Genomic DNA, 24,738 nt, shown 5'->3' with positions numbered 1-24,738 from the left:
GGAAAAGGGGAGACTGGCCACAGGACCCAAATATTTGGTCAAACTGATGTTTCTGTGAAGGTGTTTCTTGGATGAAATTAACATTTAAATCAGTGGCTTTGAGTAAAGCAAATTCCCCTCCATAATGTGGGGGGGCCTCATCCAATTAGTTGAAGGCCTTAGTAGAACAAAGACTGAACTCTCCTGATCAGGAAGGAATCCTTCCAGCCTTGGACTTGAACTACAACTCTTCCCTGGGCCTCCGGCCTGCTGGCCCACCTCATCAGATTTTGGATTTGCTGAGCCTCCATAGCTATGTGAGCCAGTTCTTTAAAGCAGTCTCTCCCTGAGTATTATGTTTGCATAGATGTTCTGTTGGCTCAGTTTCTCTGGAAAACCCTGATTCATACAAATGGTAATCCAGATAAGAGATGATGGTGGCTTGAACCAGCTGAGGGTAGCAGTGGGGGTGGTGAGAAATGATTAGATTTAGGGTGATCTGCAGAACTTCCTCAAAGTTTGGGTACGGGATTGAGAAAAAGGAAAGGTTTTGTACCATTTATGCAAGATGACAAATGTGAGAATTCTCTAGAAAGCAGGGTGATACTAAATTTAAAAAACAAAAATCTTTAGGACATATTGAATAAAAAGGTCATTTTTAAAAAATGGTTATAAAAGGGATTTTCCTTGTGGCACAGCAGGTTAAGGATCTGGCATCATCACTGCAGGAGCTTGGGTCACTGCTGTGGCACAGGTTTGATCCCTGGCTCAGGAACTTACATGTGTCACAGGTGCACCCCCCCCAAAAGTAGTTACAAAAACTGTAAAATAACTAGTCTTAAAATTAACAAGAAATATTATGAACCTATAGGAAAATAAAACTCTGAAATTCTATAGAAAATCATAAAACATGATTTTTTAAAAAACGAAATAATAGACAAATACTCAGTATTATAAAGATGTCAGTGTTCACTAAAATAATATATTTATAAATTTAATTAATCCCAACTAAAATAACAACCGGATTGGGACATGTATTAGTTATCCAGAGCTGCCATAGCAAAGTATCACAAACTGGTGGCTTAAGACAACCAAACATCCATTAGTAGAGAAATGCTCAGAGTGTCGCAGCTAGCGTGGTGTGGAACACTTGTGTCCCACAAATGAGTGACAGGTGTCTTTGGGTGGCTTCGTGGATGCCAATAGATGAGGCTCTTTGGAAGGTGCCCCAAAGAAGCTGGTCCTGCTGGTGTGAGCCCTGCTCTCCACAGGCAGTAGCACTCAGCACTCATGGTACCACCCTGGTGCCCTGAGCCAGTGCTGCTCCCTGAGGGCCCAGGGCCCATGGAGCTGATGGAAGACTTTGTGTTGGTGGGTTAAAAATGCTGTCCTCATTTATGTTAAATGCCTCTGGCCCTTTGGGCTGATGTGCCTTTCAAAGAGGCCTATATTAATGGCAGGGCAAATACCCCCAAGGGGCAAGCACATTCTGCAAATTAGTGTATCACAATTATGTCAAATACGAGTAATTCTGAACAGATTTGAAATCCATTTGCATTGGTGAAAGATATTTCAGGATTACATTTATCAGGAAAAGAAAAAAAAAGCAGTATTCAGTTCTTTATATTTTAGTAAAGCTGATGGCTGAGAACATTGATTTTAACTTTTTTTATCATCCACCTGTATATTTCTCACAAATAAGGCTGTCAAATAGTTAAAGAATTCATGGGCCCCTTAGCTTCTTCAACAGATAAACTATAAAGAAAAAGGAGGGATGAGATGAAAAGAGACAAAAAGATATAACAGGTTTTAAAATGAACAAGACTAAACTGTAGCGTCTCGGGATGCACATTTAGTGATGAAACAATAAAAGAGTGCTGCCACAGAGCACACACAGTTCTAAACCACGTGGAACATTTATAAAAATCAGCCATACATGGAGCAATAAAGTGAACTTCAGCAAATGTCAAAGATTTGAAACAGACTGAATGGCCTCTGAGAAAAATATAATTGGGCTAGAACTGTATAAGAAATATAACTGGAAAACCTATCTGTGTTTGGAAATTAAGTATTATACTTCTAAATAACCTATGGATCAAAGAAGAAATTACTATGGATATTAGAAAATAGTTTAAACTGAATGATCATATCAAAACTAATGAGATATAAGTAATGTGTTTAGACAGAATTTATAGACTTGAAAGCATATGAAGCAGAGCGACAAATGAATGACCTAAGAATTCATTGCAATAAGTTGTAAAAAGAGCTGCAAATTACATCTCTGGGAAGGAGAAGGAAGAAATAATAAAGATAAGAACAGAATGTAATGAAATAAAGCTTCAACATACAGTTAAAAGAATGAATAGGAAGCTCCCATTGTGGCGCAGTGGAAACGAATCTGACTAGGAACCATGAGGATGTGGGTTTGATCCCCAGCCTCACTCAGTGGGTTAAGGCTCTGGCGTTGCTGTGAGCTGTGGTGTGCGTCGAAGACGCGGCTCGGATCTGGTGTTGCTGTTGCTGTGGCTGTGGGCATAAGCTGGCAGTTGCAGCTCAATTTGACCCTTAGCCTGGGAACCTCCATATGCCACAAGTGCGGCCTAAAAAAAATTAAAGGAAAAAAAATGAATAAAGGCAAAAGATTTCTTGCTGGTTCATAAAATTGGTAAATCTATGTAAGAATGAGGAAGAAAGCAAACTAAAGGCATAAATAATAGAAAGGGAAATGTCACTTAAGATCCTACAGACATGAGAAAGATAATGAGAGGATATTGTCAACAACTTTCTAACAATACATTTGAAAATTTCAATAAAATGAGGAATGCTTAGAGAAGTATTACCTACCAAAACTGACATGAGAAGAAATACAACATTTGAATAAAGTATTAAAGAAGTTGAATCCGTAATTAAAGTTTCCCTCCCTGAAAGAAAATCTCCAGTCCAGATGACTTACCTGGTGAATTCTACTGAACACTTAAGAAATTGTACTGGCCATACGTGAACTGAAAAAAGAGGGGTCATTCCCCATTGCTTTTATGAAGGCAGCATAACCTTGGTACCAATCCTGATGAGGATCTATAATAAAGGAAAATTACAGGACTATCCCTCTTGTAAAAATCCTGAAAAAAAAAATTAAAGAACATGGCTTTCCAATGAAGGGAAAAAAAACAAAAGGAGTGTTGGTGGAGGTAAATGCCTCGGGATACATAAAAAGGTAATAAATACATCATGACCACATGAGGTTGGATCCAGGATTGCAAGCTTGGTTTACACCCATGACAGACTGATTTTTTAACAGATGAAGGAAATTCTGTGATGAAATTTAAAATAATAGCAGTTTTATCTAGAGAAATTCAAGAAAAGCCTTGCCAATCTTTAAGGACTTCCTCAAAGCATGGAAAGGTCTTGATTCGGCAAATAAAGATCCTATCGTGGCTCAGTGGTTAACGAACCCAACTAGTCACCATGAGGTTGCAGGTTCGATCCCTGGCCTTGCTCAGTGCATTAAGGATCTGGCGTTGCCGTGAGCTGTGCTGTAGGTCACAGATGGAGCTCGGATCCCCACGTGGCTGTGGCTGTGGTGTAGGCTGGCAATTTCAGCTCCGATTTGACCCCTGGCCCGGGAACCTCCATATGCTGCAAAAAGACAAAAAAAAAAAAAAAAAAAAGTTGATGGTGTTCAGTATTTTCTATTTGCTGAGCCAGAAAACCTTTACTTATGTCCTTAAGGTTCTCAGCAACAAAACTTTCAGATCATCAGAGCACTTCATTTTCCTACTTTGTTTCCTATAATTTTGCTATAATTTATGGTATAACAAGAAAAGTTCTTGTTAGCAAATAGACAAAGTTTAAAAAACTGTCTGAGGAGTTCCCATTGTGCCTCAGCAGAAAAGAATCTAACATCCATGAGGATGCAGGTTCAATCCCTGGCCTTGCTCAGTGGGTTAAGGATCCGGTCTTGCCATGAGCTGTGGTGTAGGTCGCAGATGCGGCTCAGATCTGGCCGTATTGTGGTGGGCTGTGGTGTAGGCCAGCAGCTACACTTCCTATTTGACCCCTAGCCTGGGAACTTCCTTATGCCATGGGTGCGGCCCTAAAAAGACAAAAAAAAAAAAAAAAAAAAAAAAAAAAAAAATTGTCTGAGTCAGCGGCCCAGGTGTTACCCTGGACCCTGTGGTAGTGTGGTTGTCAGTTGAACCGCCCTGGGAGTCCCCTGGGAGAGGATTTTTGAAGCCCTGGGATCTTTGTTTAACTTTGTGTGTTTAAGCTGTAAACCTATGTCTGTTTTCCCTGTGCTTTTTCATTTTCGATGTTTGCTCTGTTTGTGGCCTGTTGTCTCTTTTCAGCCTCGCACTGCACATATCTGACATCAGTCAGGGCTTGCTGGAGGTTTCTTTTCCAATAAGAAAAGTGAAAAGACAAAAATAATTTAGTTTTTTTGAAAATTGAGGAAAGCCACTTATTACCAAGAAATCCATTTAGACCCCAAAAATAAAAAACTATTAAGATTTTCATTCATCTTTTCATCATAGAATTTGTGATAGAAAGTCCCCATTCACAGACTTTTTAAAAGTAGAGTGATACTGGCTCAGGAATGGCAGATTCTAGTCTTCTAATCGACATACACAGTTCACTTACACTGAAGGCAAGTAGGAATATATTCTACCAGAAGTTGATAAAGTTTAAGCCATGAACAGCGAGACTATATTACATTTTCAAACGAATGAGAAGTTAATGAAGAGCTCTCACAATAGCTTCCGAATGGGCATATTTATAACCCGATCCTGCCAAAAATAATGACATGCCATTTTTTTTTCCTGCCAACCATTTGAATGCTTTTCACAGAAAATGGAAAAAGGGAGTGGGTGCAAATAGGGATGTTTCCCACAAGAAAGAAGAAAGGTTTTGGAATCTTTGAGCAATCGCTAAGCCTTGTCAATTCTGGAACACTGTCTTGGAATGTTTCCTATCCTTCTGTTTATTTGTTTACTTTTCATATCATTTATTGTCCAAGTCAGTTACACAACATTTGTTTCCAAATGCCACAATTATAAAAGCCTGGTGTCACATTAAGACTGTCTCCTCATGGTTTATATCTGTCCACCGAGGATCCCGAATTTGGTTCATGAGCTGAGCTAAGGACCCAGCTCACCTGCTTCTGGGTTCTGCTGGGAAGGAGCAGACCAGGCTGAGCAGACTCAGGGCTGGGGCTGGGGCTTGCCTCTACTTAGAGACATTTTGCCCCCACTTCACCCTAGTCTCTGAGACACTCATGTTGGGGTATGAGCCCACCCTTCCCATTTTCCCAGTCTTGGCAAGGCCACTCTCACGTCCCATCCCAGCAGCACCCTGCTCTCATTGTCTTCATGTGACTCCCCTTAACATTTCGAGGGAGCTGACATCTCAGGCCAGACAGAGGCCAGGCTTTTCAGCAGACCTTTCCTTCCTCCCTCACTGTAGAAGCCAGAGTAAGTGCATTTGCCAAGTCCTGTCATGATTTTCTTGCTCTTCCATTGCTTGGGGAATGAAACCCAATCTGAGGATCTTCCCATCCTGGGCCTGTGGTGGCTCCCTTCTCTCTTCCCTGCTGGTGGTCTGGCTCCAGCAACCTTCTCTCAGTGCCTGGGAGAAGGCATCACCCCCAGTCTTCATCTCCCTACTTTCTGCAGCTGAGAAACTCCCCTCTTCCCTCTGACCTGGGCCTCAAGAGTACAAAGGTCCTGCCATCTTCAGTGTTTTATGGGCGATTGTAAATAAGACACAATCAGTCCCCCGGGGAAAAAAGCATCATGCTTTCCATCTACCACTTTGCTAGGATCCTTTCAGAAAGTCACATCATTATAATATAATTTCATGCTTAGGGAACTTTTATTTCTCAGATTCGGCCCTCATTGTTTCCATGTGGCTGGTTGGTTTCCCAGGTAACCCCGCTAACCGTGACTGGGCCTGCCTCTGAGAAGCATCACGTGAACCTTGCCTTATTGGCCAATCAGATCTGTCAAGAACTTGAACTTGGTCCTACTCTGAAGAGACTGTGTTCTTTCACTTCCCCTCCTTGGTGCCCAATAAAGCCTGAGGTGGTTGGAATTCATAAATTGGTGACATGATGTGTTGAGACCCTGAACGTACTAGACAAATTACATTGAGCGCCAGGTCTCAGCTAGGTGTTCTTTGGTTTCTAGAGGGGGACTTTTGATGAAAAGTGGGAAAATGGGATAAATTATAGCAGAGAAGGTAGTGTGCACTTGTAGAAAATCAGAAGGTCCTGAGGTGGGAGCCCTAGATTCTGTCCTAAGGTTTAGCTGGTAGACAGTTTCTAAGACTTCACACTCTCTGGTTTCAAAATGGTGACATTATAAAGGTACTTTGGACTTTTTTGGGGGGAAAAAAACAACTCTATGTAAACCTAGATGTTTTATTATTATTAGCAATGACTGTAATAAATACTCAAGTAAATTTTCAATAGATATTTATCAGTATTCTTACTGAGAGACCAGTCAAATGAAAAAAGGAATACTTTTTTAAAAGATGCAAACTCACAGAGAAGAAATGGATGGGAAATGCCAGCAGCCTTTGGGGAGGATGGAATGTGTGTCATTTGTCATGTGGTGACTGGCTTGGGTTTCTCCTTCCTCTACTCTGCTGAGTTCTGGGATACAGGGTAGGGCCAGGAAGAAACAAGCAGTTTTGTACCTTAGGTCCTGGAAAGTCTCAGGAATTCAAGGCACCAGATGCCTCGGGAGGCAGGAGTGTGGTGGACCAGAAGTAGAGGATTGGTTAGGCTTGTTTATATGAGTTAACCCCCTGGAGCTTCAAGCTGAGAGTGTGCAGCTCTGACACTGCCTCTCTCTGACCCTTAGAGTAGACAGAGGTTGAACCAGAGAGATGTTAGAGCAGCTTGAGGGATGACAGGTGCAGTTAGGGCAGGAGGATGCTTTACAGAAAACAGTCAAGATGAGATGGTCTCTGCTATAGAAACAACAAAAAACTTGAAACTTAAATGTTCCAACAAAGCAAAATTCACAAAATTGCCTCTTGTGGGCTGACAGCTCTTCAGGGATTTTTTTCTGTGTGGCTGTGGGGGTACTGAGACCACTTCTTTTCTGTGGTACTCTGTCTTACCCATGGCCTCCAAATAGCTGTCCAGGGTAAAGAAAGAGATGGGGGAGGTCCCTTAACTGCTGAGCGCCTCACAGCAGCAGTGACCCGACCCTGCTGCTACATGTCCATTTACCAGACCTGATCACATGGCCCATCACGTCTGCAAGGAGGCCAGAGCTGTGCAGCACCTGTGCATATTCTGTGAGCACCAACTTTCTGTCTCGTGGGATCAGATGAGGGAAGAAAAGGGCATGGGCTCTCATCTCAACCACCCTCAGCTGGGGCTGAGGGAGTCCTTTCTGCAGAAATCCATGGCCCAAGGGGAAAAAGTCAAGTGGCTGGGGAGAGACGAGAACCCCCACCTGGTGAGGCCCACTGGTAGATACTTCCACTTAAACACAAGGAGCCTCTTTGGTGGTCTCTTTAACAAGATTATGTTGAGTGCCTTCTGTGTTCTAAGAAATGTTCTGGATGCTGGGGAGCAGAACAGTGACCAAATAGACAAAAACCGCATTCTTGTGAAGACTTACTCTAGTTCAGGCAGGTAGAGAAATCACATGTCATAGATGCAGGTAAGTGCTCCAGTAAAAAAAGAAAACTGGGATGGACAGAGGGAGTCTGTGGAGTTGGGGTGCTGCTTAACAGGGGGTGCGAGGGGCTATCTTGTTGCTGGAGACCTGAGGGAGGTAAGGGGGGAACCGTGTGAGCACCAGGGGGAAGGACTACTGAGGCAGAAGGGCTGCCAGCACTGAGGCCCTGGGGTGAAGGGTGCTCAGCTCTCTCCAGGGACAGTGGGGAATAAGTGGCTGGAGCAGGTGCGTGAGGGCAGGGGTGGGACAGAAGCTGCCTCACATGGAGACTGGTGGATGATCTTAAGGACAGACTTTTTCCCTGAGGAAGGCAAGGACCTTGGTGAGCACAGGAGGGCCTTTTAGGAGGGTCCCTCTTGTACCTGTGCTCTGGAGCCTAAGGCAGAATCCACCAAGCAATGAAGGAGCAAAATTCCTTCAGGCAGCTGCATTTAGGGCAGCTCCTTAATTCTCATTGCCATGTAGTATTCCATCCTATGTAATGGAATGCATTTTTTAATAATGTATTTTATTGTTGATGGACAAGTGGATTATTTCAGATTGGTGACCATTGCAAATAATGCTGCTATGAATACTGACTCAGATATCTTTTTATGGAGGAGTGAAATTCTGGGGTGCACAGATCCACTTTAGTGGGTGATGCTAAATGGTTTTCCATGGGGGTTGCTCTGTTTTACATTATCCCTAGAAGAATATAAGTATTCTGTTTTTCTGCATTATCACCAGTACTTGGTGTTGCCAGTCATCTTTATATTAGCCATGTGGTATATATCATTATGGTTTATTTTGCATCTCTGATTACTGACGAGGCTGAGTGCTTTCACGTGTATATTGGACATCTGAATACACTCCTTAGTGAATTACCTATGAAAATCCTAGCCCATTTTCCGTTGTGTTGTATTTTTCTTATTCACTTGTGGGTGTTTTGTTGTCATTTTTTCCTTTTTAGGGCCGCACCCTCAGCATATGGAGGTTCCCAGGCTAGTGGTCGAATCAGAGCTGCAGCTGCCGGCCTACAGCACAGCCACAGCAATGCAGGATCCAAGCCGCATCTTCAACCTACACCACAGCTCACAGCAATGCCAGATCCTTAACCCACTGAGCAACGCCAGGGATCAAACCTGAAACTTCAAGGCTCTTAGTTGGATTTGTTTCCACTGCACCACGACAAGAACTCCTTATTCATTTTAAGCAGTGCTTTCTATTTTCAGAAAATGAACCCTTTGTCGTGTTATTTATGATTTGTCAGATGGGTAAATACATATACATATGTATATGTACACATATAACACACACACATAGTTATAACACTGCCTTTTCATCTCATGATGATCTGTTTTGACTTTTACAAGTCTTCCTACCTCAAGGTCACAAACATTTTCTCCTATGTTATCTTCAAATTAGCTTTATTATTATTTTCCCTTTTGTATTTTGAACTATACTTTACTGAGAGTTGACTTTTTTTTTTTTGTCTTTCTAGGGCCAAACCCACTGCATATGGAGGTTCCCAGGCTGGGGGTGGAATTGGAGCTGCAGCTGCCAGCCTACATCACAGCCGACAATGCCAGATCTGAGCCACATTTGTGACCTACACCGCAGCTTGGAGCAACACCAGATCCTTAACTCAGGCCAGGGATTGAACACGCATCCTCATGGATACTAGTCGGGTTCTTAACCCAGTGAGCCACAATGGGAACTCTGAGAGTTGATTTTTGTAATCAATGTAGTTTAATTTTTCCATATGGATATCCAGTTGACCCAGGGCCGATTATTCAAAAGAAAGACCTTTCTCCACTGCAGTGCAATGCCATCTTTGTGATAAGGAGGTGTCCTTATATCCATGGGTCACTTTCTGGACTCTGTTTGATCTCTGGGTCTTCTAGTCTGTATTTGTATCAATACCAGGTTGTATTAATCACCATCAATTTATAATTAAATCTTAGTATCCAGTAAAGGAAGGACTTTGGTTTTCTTCATGATCGTTTGGTTATTCATGGCCCTTTGCTTTCTCATATAAATTTTATCGTCACTGTGTCAAATTCTGCAAGGAAACCCTGTTGGAATTTTTGATGGGATTATATTGAATCTGTAGATCAATATGGAACTAACTGACATCTTTACCACACTGTGTCTTCCAACCTGTGAATATTTATTCATTTTTAATTTTTCTCAATAATGTGTTATAATTTTCTGAGTAGAGGCACTGCATATCTTTCATTAGATATGAATTTAGTATATATCTACAGATATAATTTTTTGCTGGCGTGCATTGTGTTTTAGTTATCTATTGCTGTGCCACAAACCACCTCAAATTTTAATGGCTTAGAACAACAATAGTTTTATTATTCCTATTGATTCTATGGTAATACTTCTGCTGGTCTTTCTTGGAGTCCCTCTGATAACTCATATTCTGGCTGGAAGAAGCTTGCTGGTCCAAATGGCCTCACTTACATATTCAGAACTTAAATGCAGGCTGGAGCTGGGCATCTGTCATCCTCCAGTGATGGGCCAAGGAGAGCACTGTGAAAGGGATATTCCCAGGGACAGAAGCAGAAGATGCAGCCTCTCTGGGCTGAGGCTCCAAAACCCACATGATGGAATTTCTGTTACATTCTGCTAAACAAAGCTGGTTGCAAAGTTAGTCTACAGTTGTAGGGGTGGAGAAATTGTTCTCAGCTTTTTGAGGGAGGCAGCCACCCACTACATGTGGGACGGGAGATATTCTTACATCCATCGTTGGGGAAAATGTATCACACATAGTATATATTTTAATTCCATTTCCCGTTTGTCATTGAAAAATAGAAATAAAACTGATTTATGTATATTGTCCTAACATATAACCACTTCAATAAACTCATTAATTCTAATGATTCATCTATACATTCTTTTGAATTTCCTACATATAGAATCATGATAGCTGAAGAAAAAAGATAATTTTGTTTTTTTCTAGTATTCAAAACTTTTTTTTTTATTACACTGCCTGAGTCCTCCAGTAAAATGATGAACAGATGTGGTGATAGCAGGTTTCTTTGTCTTATTCCCTTATCTCAGAGGGAACGTTTGCAATATATCACAATAAACTGGCTCATGGGGATTGTAGTGATTAAGTTCCTGTCTATTTCAAGATTTCTAAGGTTCTCATTTGGTTATTAGATTTTTTAAAAATAAAGAATATTGAATCTTCTCTTACGCCTTTTCTTTTTTGAAATGACCACATGAAGTCTCCTTTATTCTGTTAATATACTGAATTACCTTGATTGGTTTTTAAATGTTAAGCCAACTTGCTTTCCTGGATTGAACTCAACTTTCTCATATTGAATCTCTTGATTTTGTCACTTTTCATTCAGGGTCTTTGATTATATATTCATGAGAGAAATTGGCCTCTCATCTTGATTTCTTAAAATGACCTTGTCAGATTTTTATATTAAGATTATGCTTTCTTCATAAAACACAGTAACAATAGTCCTTCTTTTCCTTTTCTGGAAGTATTAATTTTAAGACTGGTATTATTTCTTCTTTAAACGTTAAATACTAATAAATCTGGGTCTGGGGTTTTCTTTGAGAGAAGGTTTGGAATTATAGGTTCACTAGTTTCCAGGACTATTCAAACTTTGTGTGTTTTGTGTCAGTTCAGTTTTTCTCGGAATTTTCCCACTTCACCTGTTTTCAAAGGTATGGGTAAATGCTATATATAATATTCTCTTGTTATGCTTTTCTGTCTTCAGGGATGTGTCTTGCTGTTGTTCACACCTTTATGAGAGCACAGTGGAGCTGGTTCTGGGAGGGCTGGAAGGAGGTGGAGGTGGAACCAATTTCCGCTGCCAGGGCCGGGGTATTGCTAGGACCTTACCGAGAGGAAGAGCAAGCAAACAGGAAGAAGCAAGTCCTTCCCCCTGCCTCCTTGCAGGCTCCCTCCATGGCCCCTCATTAGAAGAACCCAACAGAAGAAAAACAGCTCACAGAGACCCCCCCCTCCAGCATCAGAGAGCAGTGGATTTGGAGCTGAGAGACCACAGCTTAATAACCAGCACATCCTCCCACCTAAACATTTTCAGTGTCCTCCTGAACGTGTCCAGAAGAATCATTTGTTCCCCACTTCATGTCTCCACTCTTCTCCTTATTCTTGGGATACGTTGAAATTGTTTGGGTCCAGGCTCTTACCAAAATGTTCCTCTTCTCCTTATTCTTGGGATACGTTGAAATTGTTTGGGTCCAGGCTCTTACCAAAATGTTCCTCCTTCTGTTTCAGGAATCCTTATGAACAACTGTGGTATAATATACATTCACATTATCATTGTCCATTCAGGTTTTAAAAGAAATACCACAAAACTCGTTCCTCACTGCTGCTCACTACCCTTCCTCACCTCCTCAGGTCCTTGTTTGAGTTGGTTCTTTGGTGCAAGTATGCTGGAATATTCTTGGAGAGGACCCTGGGAAGCAAGCTGCCCACTCTACCTGTCCAATAATCTACTCCTTTGTGCTGACATGAGAATAGTCTGCCTGGCAGAGAATTCTTGGATCATAGTTCTTGCTTTTCCCCAGTCACAAAGTGTTATTCCATTATCTATTAGTTTCCAAGACTGCAAATGAGATATGTGATGATAAACTGATTGTTTCCAGAAACAATTTGTTCTTTTTGTCTGTATATTTTTCATACTTGCATGATTTTTGTCTCTATTCTTGAAATTCAAGATGTATCTAAATTCTGCCTTTTCAAAACTCTTTCAATCTGAAAACTCGAGTTGCTTTTTCTTTTGATATTGTCTCTTCGCTTATTCTGTCATATGTTTTGCTTTAGCCCTGAACTTCTATTATTTACATATTATGCCTCCTAATTTTCTACCCTTCATATCTTGATATTTCACTTGTGATTTTTATTTCATTAACTTTTTGTTCTGTATTGTGTGACACATCTTTCATTTGAGCCTCCTAAAATAGTAATTTGGTTTTCTGCAGGGAACATTCTCTTTTACAGTGCCTCTACTAAAGTTTTAAATTAAAAAAAAATCAAGCATTATTCTGTTCTAGAAGCAATTTATTGTGCTCTAATAACATCTCCTTATGCGTTCTCATTATGTTCTTATTATATAGACTATTTCTGTTTCCCCCATTAGTTCTGCTTCATAGTAGCCATCTGTTCTAGAATTTGCTGTCTGCTTCCTTCATCCACTGTATGTCTTAGGAGTTTGCTCTGCTGGGTCATTTTGTAAGCTATGGAATTTCCCCAGTGCTGGGGCCCGGCTGGTGGCCCTGAGAGCTGTAATCACCGTCAGACCATGATAGATTAGCAGGGTGAGATGGAGACAGATATGATGGGCCTGTTTCCCCACCATGGGAAAGGGGCACTGAGGCCGGCAAACTATGTACACTGTCTTCCTTTGGATGCTATGGGGGTGAGGCTAGGGATAGTGCATTTTCAGAATCAAATAGATCTGGATTGTCTTTACTCCCACCTTGCAACTTCTCTTTCAAGGGGGGCAATTGGGCCCTCCAGGACTTCCACCTCAGATCAGCCAGATGGGCCCCCCCTCTGCTGCTTAGAATTCCCTTGTGTCAGCCAGCTAACCCTACCCTCACCTGTGGGAACTGCTCCCTACCTTGGGCTCTTCCAGAGATGCAGCCCATCTCCAGACTACCTGACTTCTGGCCCATAGACTCTTGGTGAACTCTGATCTGATCTTGGCCCCTTGGGCACCTCTATCTCAGGCCATGGGGAGCACTGGTGGATCAGCCTCTGGATTCATCCCATCCCAGGTATCATTGGTGGCCACAGGAGGCATGAGAACTGTGGCTGGCCAGCCTGGGCTTTCAAAGCTTAGCTGCCCCTGGTCATCATCATCTGAGGAGGTATAAGCAAGAAACAAGGCTAGGCTCGGGGGTGCTGCATGAATCCAGGCAACAAGGACAGATCGGTGCTCCCGAACACCTCCAGAGCCACAGGGTGTCACTTCCTATTCTCTCCTTCCAAGAAAACTGGACACCAAGGTTGTAGCACAGATTAGGGTCTCAGGGGTCTGGGACCACTATAGACAAGATAACAGGGAGTTGAAGACTTGGTCTCGTGAAGGGTGACCTTGGAGAGGTGCGAAACTTCTAGTAGATTTTTTTCCTCCTGTAAACTGCTTTTTCAGAACAAGAAAATGTTTCTCAAACGCCCCCCAAAGTACTCTCACATCTCATTGGCCAGAAGTGGGCCACATATCCATTCCTAAATAACAGTCACTTGTTATTTGGATTGTATAATTTCCTTATAAATTTAGAAAATATCATCCTTTAGTAAGATCCAGCAAGTAATATGAAGGGATGTTAATACTGAATGGCAAGGAGTTGGGCTGAATTTCTGTAAATTACACCTAATAACCACACTTGTGCACGGAGGGTTAAACATAAGCATAACAGATGTATCTATATTCATTACACTGTGAAATTTCCCAATCTATAGTTTTTAAATGTCCAGAATAACCACCACACTAAATGAGGTAATTTGCTTAGAGATAAATGTGAAAGGAAAAGAAGACATGCGTAAGTAGTATGTTTGGATAATTATAAACAATTGAGCATCCCAAGAAAATTTCATAAGCATATTTTTAATGACTGATTGACTCCTAGGAGGCAGTTAATTAGCTAACATTTATTTGCTTTTCCCACACTGCCTCTCTCCAACTTGTGGGATTAATAAAATCTGAATGAGTAAAAAAACAAACGTCTTGCTTCTCAGGAAAGATGGCCTGGTTTATCCAGCCAGATTACGGGATGATGCTACCAGCTTCAAGGGGCAGGAATACTCCAGAAAACCAAGCTCCTTGGCCTCTTGTGCATCTAGAGCCGTCCTTCCCCTGGCAGGTCCTAGGTTTCCTGAAGCATCACTGTGGCCTCGAGCTAGGCCGGATGCCTAAGCAGGCGGAGTCCCCCTGCTCTTCCCCCTCTTCCCAGAGGCATGTGATGCTCACCTGTGGGAGGCCTTAGCTCTTCCTTGTCTTACCATCCCACTGTGCTGATGTGTGGTTTCTGTGTAACAGATTCATATGGTTATCTTTTTCCCCTGATATCGCACAGGCTGTTTCATCTTACCTGTTCTCTGCCTCTTCCTTCCCCAGGGCTTATTTGTGCCTCCTCCTGTCCCACTAAGATCAAACTTGTTTATTCCCTGGAGTGCCATTCTTCTTTCTTTTCTCTGTTCAAGACTTCTGACAGCTCCCCAGAGCAGCCCAAACATCATGTGCACATGCAAGGAAAGGATGGGGTCGGGGAGGGTAATTTCTCTCAATATCAAGTTTCTGGGGTATCCTCTTAGAGAACCAGAGACTGTGTAACAAACTGGCTTGTCAGCTTTCTACATAGCAGGGCTGTCATGTGCACCATACATGATTTACAGGTTTTCAGGGAATCAGAGTAGACAGGTCTTTTCATGCTCCCAGAGAAGTGAGCACAAGTGAGGGTTCCAGCTGAGCACAGGCTTTACTCATTTGAACAGGCTCCATGCTAAGAAATGTAATCGCCTGTCTACAACACTTTAATTTTTGGTCCAGGTGAGAGATGGGGTTGCCCATGGAGGAAAGACAGGACATCTGACTTTCTCATTTCCATCCAGGTGAAAAGAAACTTTAACGTCATATCAGTTCATAGTTTTCGAAAATGCCTGGGGTGGGGCTATTAATCTGTCTATATTAACTGAAGAAACTATTGTTGTTGTTGCAGTACTGAACTGTGGTAAGATCATCCTTTTCCACCAGATGGGCAACTACAAGAAGGTACTCTTAGAAATCTGGTCAGCTGAGTGAGTGCATAGAACCCCATGGTCACTGACTGAGGTGATGCATCTCACCTGAATCATTCTCACGTATCTAAGCTGCATTAAGTTTCATGACCTTATGTATTTCTTACATATGACCTGATTCTTAGTTGTCATATTGAAGAGATAAATTCAGTTCAGTTAGTGCAGCACTAGCTTAGGGAGGAGATGGCAACAAGGTAGGAGAGACCGTGTGAAGGTTAGGGCCAGATCATGGCAGATGTGCACACACAGTCTGTGACTTCCCTTACTGCATGTGTTTGAACGGCCTTTTCAGGGAGAGGAGGATTGTTTGTTTATTTACTTGTTACTGTAGTAGACCCTAACTTTAACTCAGTGTTGTGTGTGGAATGTTTACATGTGCCTGAAAAACAAGGGAGAAGACTTCAGTTTTAAATCACTTATCACAAACATACCTATTTATACTTTTGTAGATGATAACATTTTGCATTTCTGTGAATAGCCTGGATTGAGTTATGCATAATTCAGAAGCACTCTTCACAGTGTATGTTGATAGATTTTAGATGACAGGTACCTGTTCCTATGCAGGGAGATAGTTTTGAAAGCACTGGTCACAATTCATGCATAATTTCCTTCATGTTCTTTGATTTGGCCCTTCTCTCAAGAATATCCTCAGGCCAGGACTATTTATGCAGCCCTTGAAGCCTGCCTTTGTCAGGTGTCTCTGTTACAGGAAGCCAGGAGGCAGCAGGACCACCAGAGCCTCTGTTTCCTGGAGATCTTTTGCTGCTGTTGAAGATTCATTTCTGCAGAGGAGTTGTGAATGGAGACTGTGTTTGTCCTAGAAGTCACAGAATTGTGTCACTAAAAACAAAACAACAAAAAAAATAGAACTGAGTTCCCTTGTGACTCAGTGGGTTAAAGATCTGGTGTTATTACTCCTGTGGCTCTGGCTACTGCAGTGGTGTGAGTTTAGTCACTGGCCTGGGAACTTCCACATGCTCTGAGCATGGTCAAAAAAAAAAAAAAAAAATACAGCCAAGTTAGAGAACTCACTCACGGATGCTCTAGTTACTCAGGATGCTCCAGCAGACTGACACCTACCAAACGAGGAACCAGGCACCTCTTTGTGTTACTTTTAGAATGGGCCTTCTATTTTCTTTCCAATGTGTGTGATTTTTAGAATTCTCTCATATATGCATAGTATTTTTACAACCGAAGAGTTGGCCTAACACCTTTCTGCAGGTGAGGAGGCTGAGACCAGAACAATGAAAGGCCTCTTTCCAGGTGGCAGAGGTAGGATGAAACTGCTTTCCATACATCAAAAAGATATTCATTAATTACCTAAGATATAAACAAAGGTGCTTTGTGATAGTGACAAATAATTATTTTAACAGTATGATTTTAACAATTATTTCCTTTTGTTGTTGTTGGTTCAGAAAGTCTGGGCCCCCAAATGCATCCGTCTAATGGGTGTCCTGTTCTCTTAGTCTTATTTTCCATTACATCTCATTATACTTCAGAAGGAGCTACTTATTAGAAATTCTTGGAATTCCTGTCGTGGCTTAGTGATTAACAAACCCGACTAGCATCTCTGAAGACGTGGGTTTGATCCCTGGTCTTGCTCAGTGGGTTAAGGATCCCGCATTGCCGTGAGCTGTGGTGTAGGTCACAAATGTGGTTTGGATCCCACATTGTTGTGTCTGTGGCGTAGACTGGCAGCTACAACTCTGATTCGACCCCTGGCCTGCGAACCTCCATATGCCATGGATATGGCCCTAAAAAGACAAAAAAGAAATAAAGAAATTCTTAAGCCTGGCCTTCTGGTTTTTCTTTTCTTAAACAGGTTTATTGAGACATAAATAAAATACCATAAAGTTCACCTGTTTAAGGTACATAATTTCCCTTCATCCTGGTCAGCACTTGACATCATCTCCTTTTGTTTATAGCCATTCTAGTGAGTGTGAAGTAGTGTATCTTGTGGTTTCGATTTGCATTTCTCTAATGACTAATGATGTTGAACATCTTTCTATGTAATTGGCCATTCTTATATCTTGGGAGATACATCCAGTGAAATTCTTGGCCCATTTTTTTAAATTGGATTTTTGTCTTATTATTGAGTTGTGAGTTTTTTATATGTTCTGCATGTTTTTTAGATGCATGATTTGCAAATAATTTCTCCTAGACTGTGTGAATGTCTTTTCATTTTCTTGAGTATCCTTTGATACATAAAAGTTTCTAACTATGGTGAAGTCTAATTTATCATCTTTTTGTTTATCACATGTGCTTTTAGTGTCTTATCTAAGAAATCATTGCCTAACCCCAAATCATGAAAATTTACTCCAATGTTTGATTCTAAGATCTTTTTAGTTCTGGTTTTTACATTACATCAATGCCTCACCTTGATTTAATTTTGTGAATGGTGTGAGGTCAGAGTCCAAATTCATTATTTTGCATGTATGTATCAATTACCCCAGAACCATTGTCACCTTGTTGAATTATATTTGTCCCTCTTTTGAAAATCTGTTGACCATAGATACATGGATTTATTTCTGCATTCTCAATTCTGTTGTATTGCCCTACATGTGGATTAATTTACCAGGGCTCCCATAACAAAATATCACAGATTAGGTGGCTTAAACAACAGAAATTGTGTTTCCTCACAATTCTGGAGGTTGGAAGTCTAAGATCAAAGTGTTGACAAGTTTGGAATCTGAGGCCTCTCCTTGACTTGCAGACAGCTGCCTTTTCACTGTGTTCTCATGTGGCCTTTTCTGTGTGCACATATCCCTATGGTAAAAGATGGTGCCCTTAGAAGAGCACTGGTCTTACTGGATTAGAGACCACTTTAACAGCTTCATTTCAACTTAATCTATTTAAAGACCTTACCTCCAAATTCAGTCACATTCTGTGATACTAGGAGTTGAGACCTAAACTTATGAACTTGGTAGGTGGGGAAAGGGCACAATTCAGCCTGAAACAGTATGTCTGTGCTTATGCCAGTACCACACTGCTTTGATTTCTATAACACTGTAGTAAGTTCTGTTATCAGGAAGTCTGAGTCCTACAACTTTGTTCTTTTTCAAGAATGTTTTGGGGAGTTCCTTTCATGGCTTAGTGGTTAACGAACCTGACTAGGATACATGAGGACTAGGATACATGCAGGTTCAATCCCTGGTCTTGCTTATTTATTGAAGTATAGTGGGTATCCTTAGTGGGTTAAGGATCCGGTGGGTTAAGGATCCAGTGTCATCATGAGCTGTGGTGTAGGTAGCAGACACAGCTCAGATCCCGCATTGCTGTGGCTCTGGTGTAGGCCTACAGCTGTAGCTCCAATTTGACCCCTGGTCTGGGAACTTTGATATGCCATGATACAGCTTGAAAAAGCAAAAGATAAGAAAATTAAAAATTAAAAGAATTTAAAAAAAGAATGTTTTGGCTACTCTGGTCCTTGAATTTCCTTATGAGTTTTAAGATCAGCTTGTATGAGTTTTAAGATCAGCTTGTAGATTTCTGTAAAAAATCAAGCTGAGAGGTGATAAGGACTGTCTACAGTCTATAGATCAATTTGGGTAGTACTGCCATCTTAACAATATTAAGTTTTCTGATCCATGAATATAGGATGTCTTTCTGTTTAATTAGGTCTTCTTTCTTTTTTTGTTCTTTTTGTTTATAATTGTCTCCCTCAAGACCACTACTAGTTATGGATATGGGGGATCTTTCTTGTCTGCCTTCAGTATTTTCATATTTTTAATTCTTTTCTTTTATTCGTACCCATTTCAGTTTGCTCAGTTCTCTCAAAACCTATCTCCTTGTGCCTCTCTGGGTATTAGTTCTGTCCATTCTCACTCTTGGTGCCATTGACCTGTGAGTGACCTGCTATAGGTTAAAGTCAAGTCTAAAAGAATGAGGTCTCTGTCATCTTGCATGGTGTGGCCAGGGGGGATATACTTTGGGTGAAATATGGAAAACATAGCTAATTTGAAATAGCAGATGCTTTTTTAAAAATTTATTTATTGAAGTATAGTTGATTTACAATGTTGTGCAAATTTCTGCTGTACAGCAAAATGACCCAGTCATATATATATATATATATATATTATTTTTCTTATATTATCTTCCATAATGGTCTATCTCAAGAGATTGGATATAGTTGAGGAATAACAGATGCTTTAAAGCATGTTCTAAGTTGTCTGAAACTCCTTTCCACAAAGATAAATCACCAGATTAACTCATATGTAAGTTCTACATAGAGAAATAATCTTTCCTGATTTATTTGACCTTATTGCCAGCAACTAAAATCATAAGCTCATTGCTCAACTAGAGAAACCGCCCTGGGAAATATAGCAAAAATGTCATTACATTCAAATATCTTTATGGGTGGTGACATATTTAAGACGACTTAAAACTCAAACTGGAGTAAACTGTGGTTCAGGCATCCAGGATGGAGCCAGGTGGTCACTGTTGTGGTATCAGACAGGTCCCTGCATCACCAAGGACTTGAATTTGCTGAGCTGTATGTGACTCCAGAATACCGCCAGACAGCACAGCCATTCTCAAAATCTGTGGTTTCAGATTCCCCCCAACTTGCAGCTATGTAGTCATTTCCAACCCCAATCAATCCTTGCTTAAGGAGCACTCTTATTTCTTGCCAGCTCTTGACCATTTATGTAAATTTATGGTTTTCTGCCTCCCCTATCTTATAGTTCCTCAGAATACAATTCAAGTGCTTCTTGGATCTGTGTCTTCAGGGCTGCAACCCCAACAAACCTCCAATAAACACCTCTTTATTTCAAGTAGATCTCCATTTTTGGAGTTCTTGGTTATCCTAGGTAGTAATAATCTTGTCTAGGTCATTTCCTCTGAACAAGTCTCATTCCTTAGCACCCTCTTTTCCTTTGCATAACAGGTTTAGAATGTGCTCAGTTTCAAGTGAGGGTAACCTACTTGAAGCAGATAAAGCAAAAGGATATTTTACTTGCTCTAGTAACTAGCTGTCTCCAGGAGTCTGACCCTGAACTTGGGAACCAGGGATTTGGATAGCAGCACAAGGACTGCTTCTCCATTTCTTAGGTCTCCTTTGAATTGCCTTCCACATGAGACAGGTTACTCTCTAGCAAAAGCAAAGATGGCTAGGCTTACATCACCCTACTGCCCTGCTTGTTTAGCTGGGAGGAGAGAGAACATATGTGAGCCTCCAAAAGGATGCTCATTGGACTTCTGAACTAGTCACTGTGGCTGGCCTGAGTCCCAGGCACCCATAAAAGGTAGGCAGAGCCTTATTCAAGTTTCCAAGAGAAGGAAAGATGTAGTTCCTAAAGAGAAAGGAACAATGGAATAAAAAGAAACTTATTGGCCACTAGTAAGGCCTTATGTGTTTGTAATTTTTAACTTAACAGGCCTTCATCATTTTCATAGGTTAAAAGACCCTCGGTAACTAGAAGATGTTTATTTCTTGAAGAGGAAGATTCTGGGCCAAATGGCCACAATGCTTGGAAAAATCTATCTCATCAAGCCTTGCCTCTCCGCCCACTTATACCACCCACAGAAAGCTCTGTTGCCCTCAATCAAAGTATTGTTTATGGGGGACAGAGTATCATTAGGTAGTCCTATGTGTTCTGACCAGAATGGACCTTCTTACAAATGACTGAATACAAGGGTTTTATTGCAACTATTAAAATATCTGGATTGCTGTTCCTGCCATCTGTGCACCAAAATAGTATCTGCCTCCACAACTCCTTTGCTCATGGGTTGCAAACCACCACTAGAAAGGACAGAGAAGTTGCTCATATATGGCTGCATGTTTTTATCATTGCTTTTCTTCCCCAAAAGTTCTTACTTGTTTTTTTTGCATTAGGTTGCTGTCAGAAAATATAAAACCACCTGGTTCTACAAGAACTTCTAGTGAATGAGGAAGAGAATCCAGTAGATAATAGAGATGATTAGAGTTGCTTAGCAGGCATTTGCTACCAAGGAGATGAAATAAAGCAATTAATTACTTAGAGGCATCTAAACAGCAATTGGTAGTACACATTTCTTTGTTCAGTGCATTTGAAATCTTTGTTTTTTTGCCTCCAAGAATTGGGGGGGGGGGTCTGATAATAAGAGTATTAGGTTAACAAAAAGTCTTTGAAAATGTTTTTCTTTTTTAACTAACTTGTCTTTGTTCCTTCACTGGTTGAACAAAAAGTCACAAATATATTCAAATCACCCTGAATTTACTGAAAACTTAAATGTATAAAACTGCTAAGGCATAGTGTCACTGTGAGGTTAAAATTCATTCAAAATACATTATCCATCCCCACATAAGAAAATCAATGTTGAATTTCACTTTAAAAGTAACTTCAATAGTACCTTGATAAATTTCTCCAGTTTTTCTGATTTCTGTGTATGTGTTTCACTGCAGTATACTTCTGTACAGTCCTCAAATACAAGTGGCCCTCTATATCTGCAGGTTCCACATCCACAGATCCAACCAGCTGCAGATGGAAAATAATAAAGGAGTTCCTGTGTGGCTCAGCAGGTTAAGTAACCAGCGTTGTCACTGCAGTGGCTCATGTCACCGCGTGGCACAGGTTCAGTCTCTGGCCCAGGAACTTCCACGTGCTGTGGGTGTGGTCAAAAAAAAATAAAAAGTAAAAAATAAATTATAAAAGAACAATCTAGAAAGTTCCAAAAATGCAAAGCTTAAATTTGCTGAGTGCTGGCAACTATTTATATAGCAGTTACATTGTTTTTACGATTTACAGAGCATTTCTATTGTACTAGCTGTTAAAGCAATCTAGAAATAATTTTTTTTTTTTGGTCTTTTTAGGGCCCATCCAAAGCGTTAGTTCCCAAAGTAGGGGTCAAATTGGAGCTGCAGCTGCTGGCCTACACCACAGCCACAGCAACCCAGGATCTGAGCCAAGTCTGCAACCTACACCACAGCTCATGACAACACCAGATCCTTAACCCACTGAGTGAGGCCAGGACTGAACCCGCATCCTCATGGATACTAGTCAGGTTCATTACTGCTGAGCCACAACATGAACTCGGAGAGATGATTTAAAGTACTGAGGGAGAATGTACAGATGTGCATAGGTTATATGGAAGTACTACAGTATTTTATATAGGGCCTCAAGCATCTGAGGATTTTGCTATCTGTAGGGTCCTGGGACTAATCCCCTACAGAGAGTGAAGACTGACTTAACATAAACCCCCCAGAAAGAAGCAAATCTTTATCAACTGCCCTATACAGCCCTGTATTTGCCAAATTTATCTTAGTCCCTGAAGCATCAATAATCTCATTTTGTTGATCTGAAAACAGAAAGCAGTGTCAGTAGCTTTCCTGTATCATACAGGGTTCTAAGTCCATGTGACTCCCAGACTTTTCTTTTTCAAGGATGTGTGTTCTCTCTCTGCTTAGCATATAAGAAGTCTCCAGAGGTCGACTGCCTCAGTTTAGATCCAGATCTACCACTCACTTGCTAGGGGACCTCAAAGCAGTTAAAGTTCTTCTGTGCCTCGATTTCCTCATTTCTGAGAAAGATCATACATGCATAGATCTCATAGGTTTTGTGGGGATTAAATGAAGTAATACCTAGACCACTTAGAATATAAGGCTTACCCACCGTTATCTAGGTGATAATCATTAGCTGTTGCTGTTTACATCTGTTATTAGTGTTATTATTACCATCGCATCATAGCAATTTTTCTGTAAACATCATGGATGTCCTGTATCAATCTAAGCGTGTCTGGGTGACTTCTCTATGCAATGTCTAAAACTTCATTCTTTTTTTTTTTTTTTTGGTGACTCAAGAGCCAGTGTTCTTTATTTTATCTTATTTTATTTTTTGTCTTTTTGCCTTTTCCAGGGCCGCATCCGCGGCACATGGGGGTTCCCAGGCTAGGGGTCCAACAGGAGCCACAGCCACGGGCCTACACCAGAACCACAGCAACTCGGGATCCAAGCCACATCCGCGACCTACACCACAGCTCATGGCAATGCCAGATCCCCAACCCACTGAGCAAGGCCAGGGATCGAACCTGCAACCCCATGGTTCCCAGTCAGATTCGCCAACCACTGCGCCACCATGGGAACTCTTAAAACTTCATTCTAATCTGCATTTTTCCATTTGCATTCTTCTGGACAAAGTACAGAGAGGTATTTTAAGACTTAAAGCTGGTATATTTTTTTAACCATTTGCTTGACCTGTGAGACTACTTGGTAACTGAGGCAAACTCCTTATCAAGGAAAAAAACAAAAAACAAAACAAAACAAAACACTAAAAAACCAGCCCAATTGTTGACAGTGGTTTTTGTCTTATTTCCTATTTTTCTGTTATCTCTTGGTTGCTATTTTTTTTCCTTTTCTAAGTCGGGGTACAACTGATCCTTCTGAAGGGACCTTTTGCAGAATTCTCAATTGTAGGAGGTTTCTTTGAACTTGGGTTTAAATTTTAATTTGCAAGAAAGTTGAAGCAGATGAATTTTCTCATTGTGAAACAAAATGAATGCCTTGATGATATATTTGTTTTTCTTAGCAGGCTTCTGCCATTAAGATTGATGCTTGAGGATATATTGTTAGATCTTGTGTGGAACAGAAAGTTATTACTCATAGTTTAGCAGATTTTAGCATACTTGCACTACAACATGGAATATTTTACATTTAATACTGCGCCATTATCAGATGGCATTTTCATACTGAATTACAACAAAAATTTTATGCTACTAACATTTAATGAAATTTTAATAAGGCTGTGTTTTGATGCTATTATTCAAATAATGTGTTTTGAATTACTTTCCTTGGAATATATTTGCATTAAAGAGGAACTCAATTTGATTTGGTTCTTTGAAGAGTTTACCCACTTTCTGGTAGCTTTAAAAAAGACAAAATGGGAAACTCAGTTTCTTCTTTGCAAGTCACTAAATAGAAAAGGAAGGCTGGAGTTCCCATTGTGGCGCAGCAGAAATGAATCTGACTAGGAACCATGAGGTCTGGGTTCCATCCCTGCCCTCACTCAGTGGCCTAAGGATCCAGCATTTCCTTGAGCTGTGGTGTAGGTGGCAGACTCGGCTTGGATCTGGCGTTGCTGTGGTGTAGGCTGGCAGCTGCAGCTCTGATTAGACCCCTAGCCTGGGAACCTCCATATGCATGGGTGCGGCCCTAAAAAGACAAAAAGACAAAAAAACGAAAGAAAAAAAATTTTTTTAAAGAAAGGCATTTGCTAAGATCCGTGGAAATAAGGCAGCAGACTGCAAATGGTTTGAGTTAATGAAACAATTCATGTTGGTTATTAAAGTTGCACTATGTGTGTGTATATATATATGTAT

At 40.9% G+C, this 24,738-nt stretch overlaps 1 protein-coding gene across 1 annotated transcript in view; it reads left to right on the top strand.

The window, feature by feature from the left end:
• The window catches only part of FAM189A1 (family with sequence similarity 189 member A1), a 471,973-nt gene that overhangs the window by 288,441 nt on the left and 158,794 nt on the right, over window positions 1-24,738 (top strand). The gene's annotated exons all lie outside the window — the stretch shown is intronic.

The sequence above is a fragment of the Sus scrofa genome, chromosome 1 (assembly GCF_000003025.6).
Source record: "Sus scrofa isolate TJ Tabasco breed Duroc chromosome 1, Sscrofa11.1, whole genome shotgun sequence".
NCBI classification, from domain to species: Eukaryota; Metazoa; Chordata; class Mammalia; order Artiodactyla; family Suidae; genus Sus; species Sus scrofa.
The sequence above is the reverse complement of the archived record's forward strand: the minus strand, read 5'-3'. Positions and strand labels throughout refer to the sequence as shown.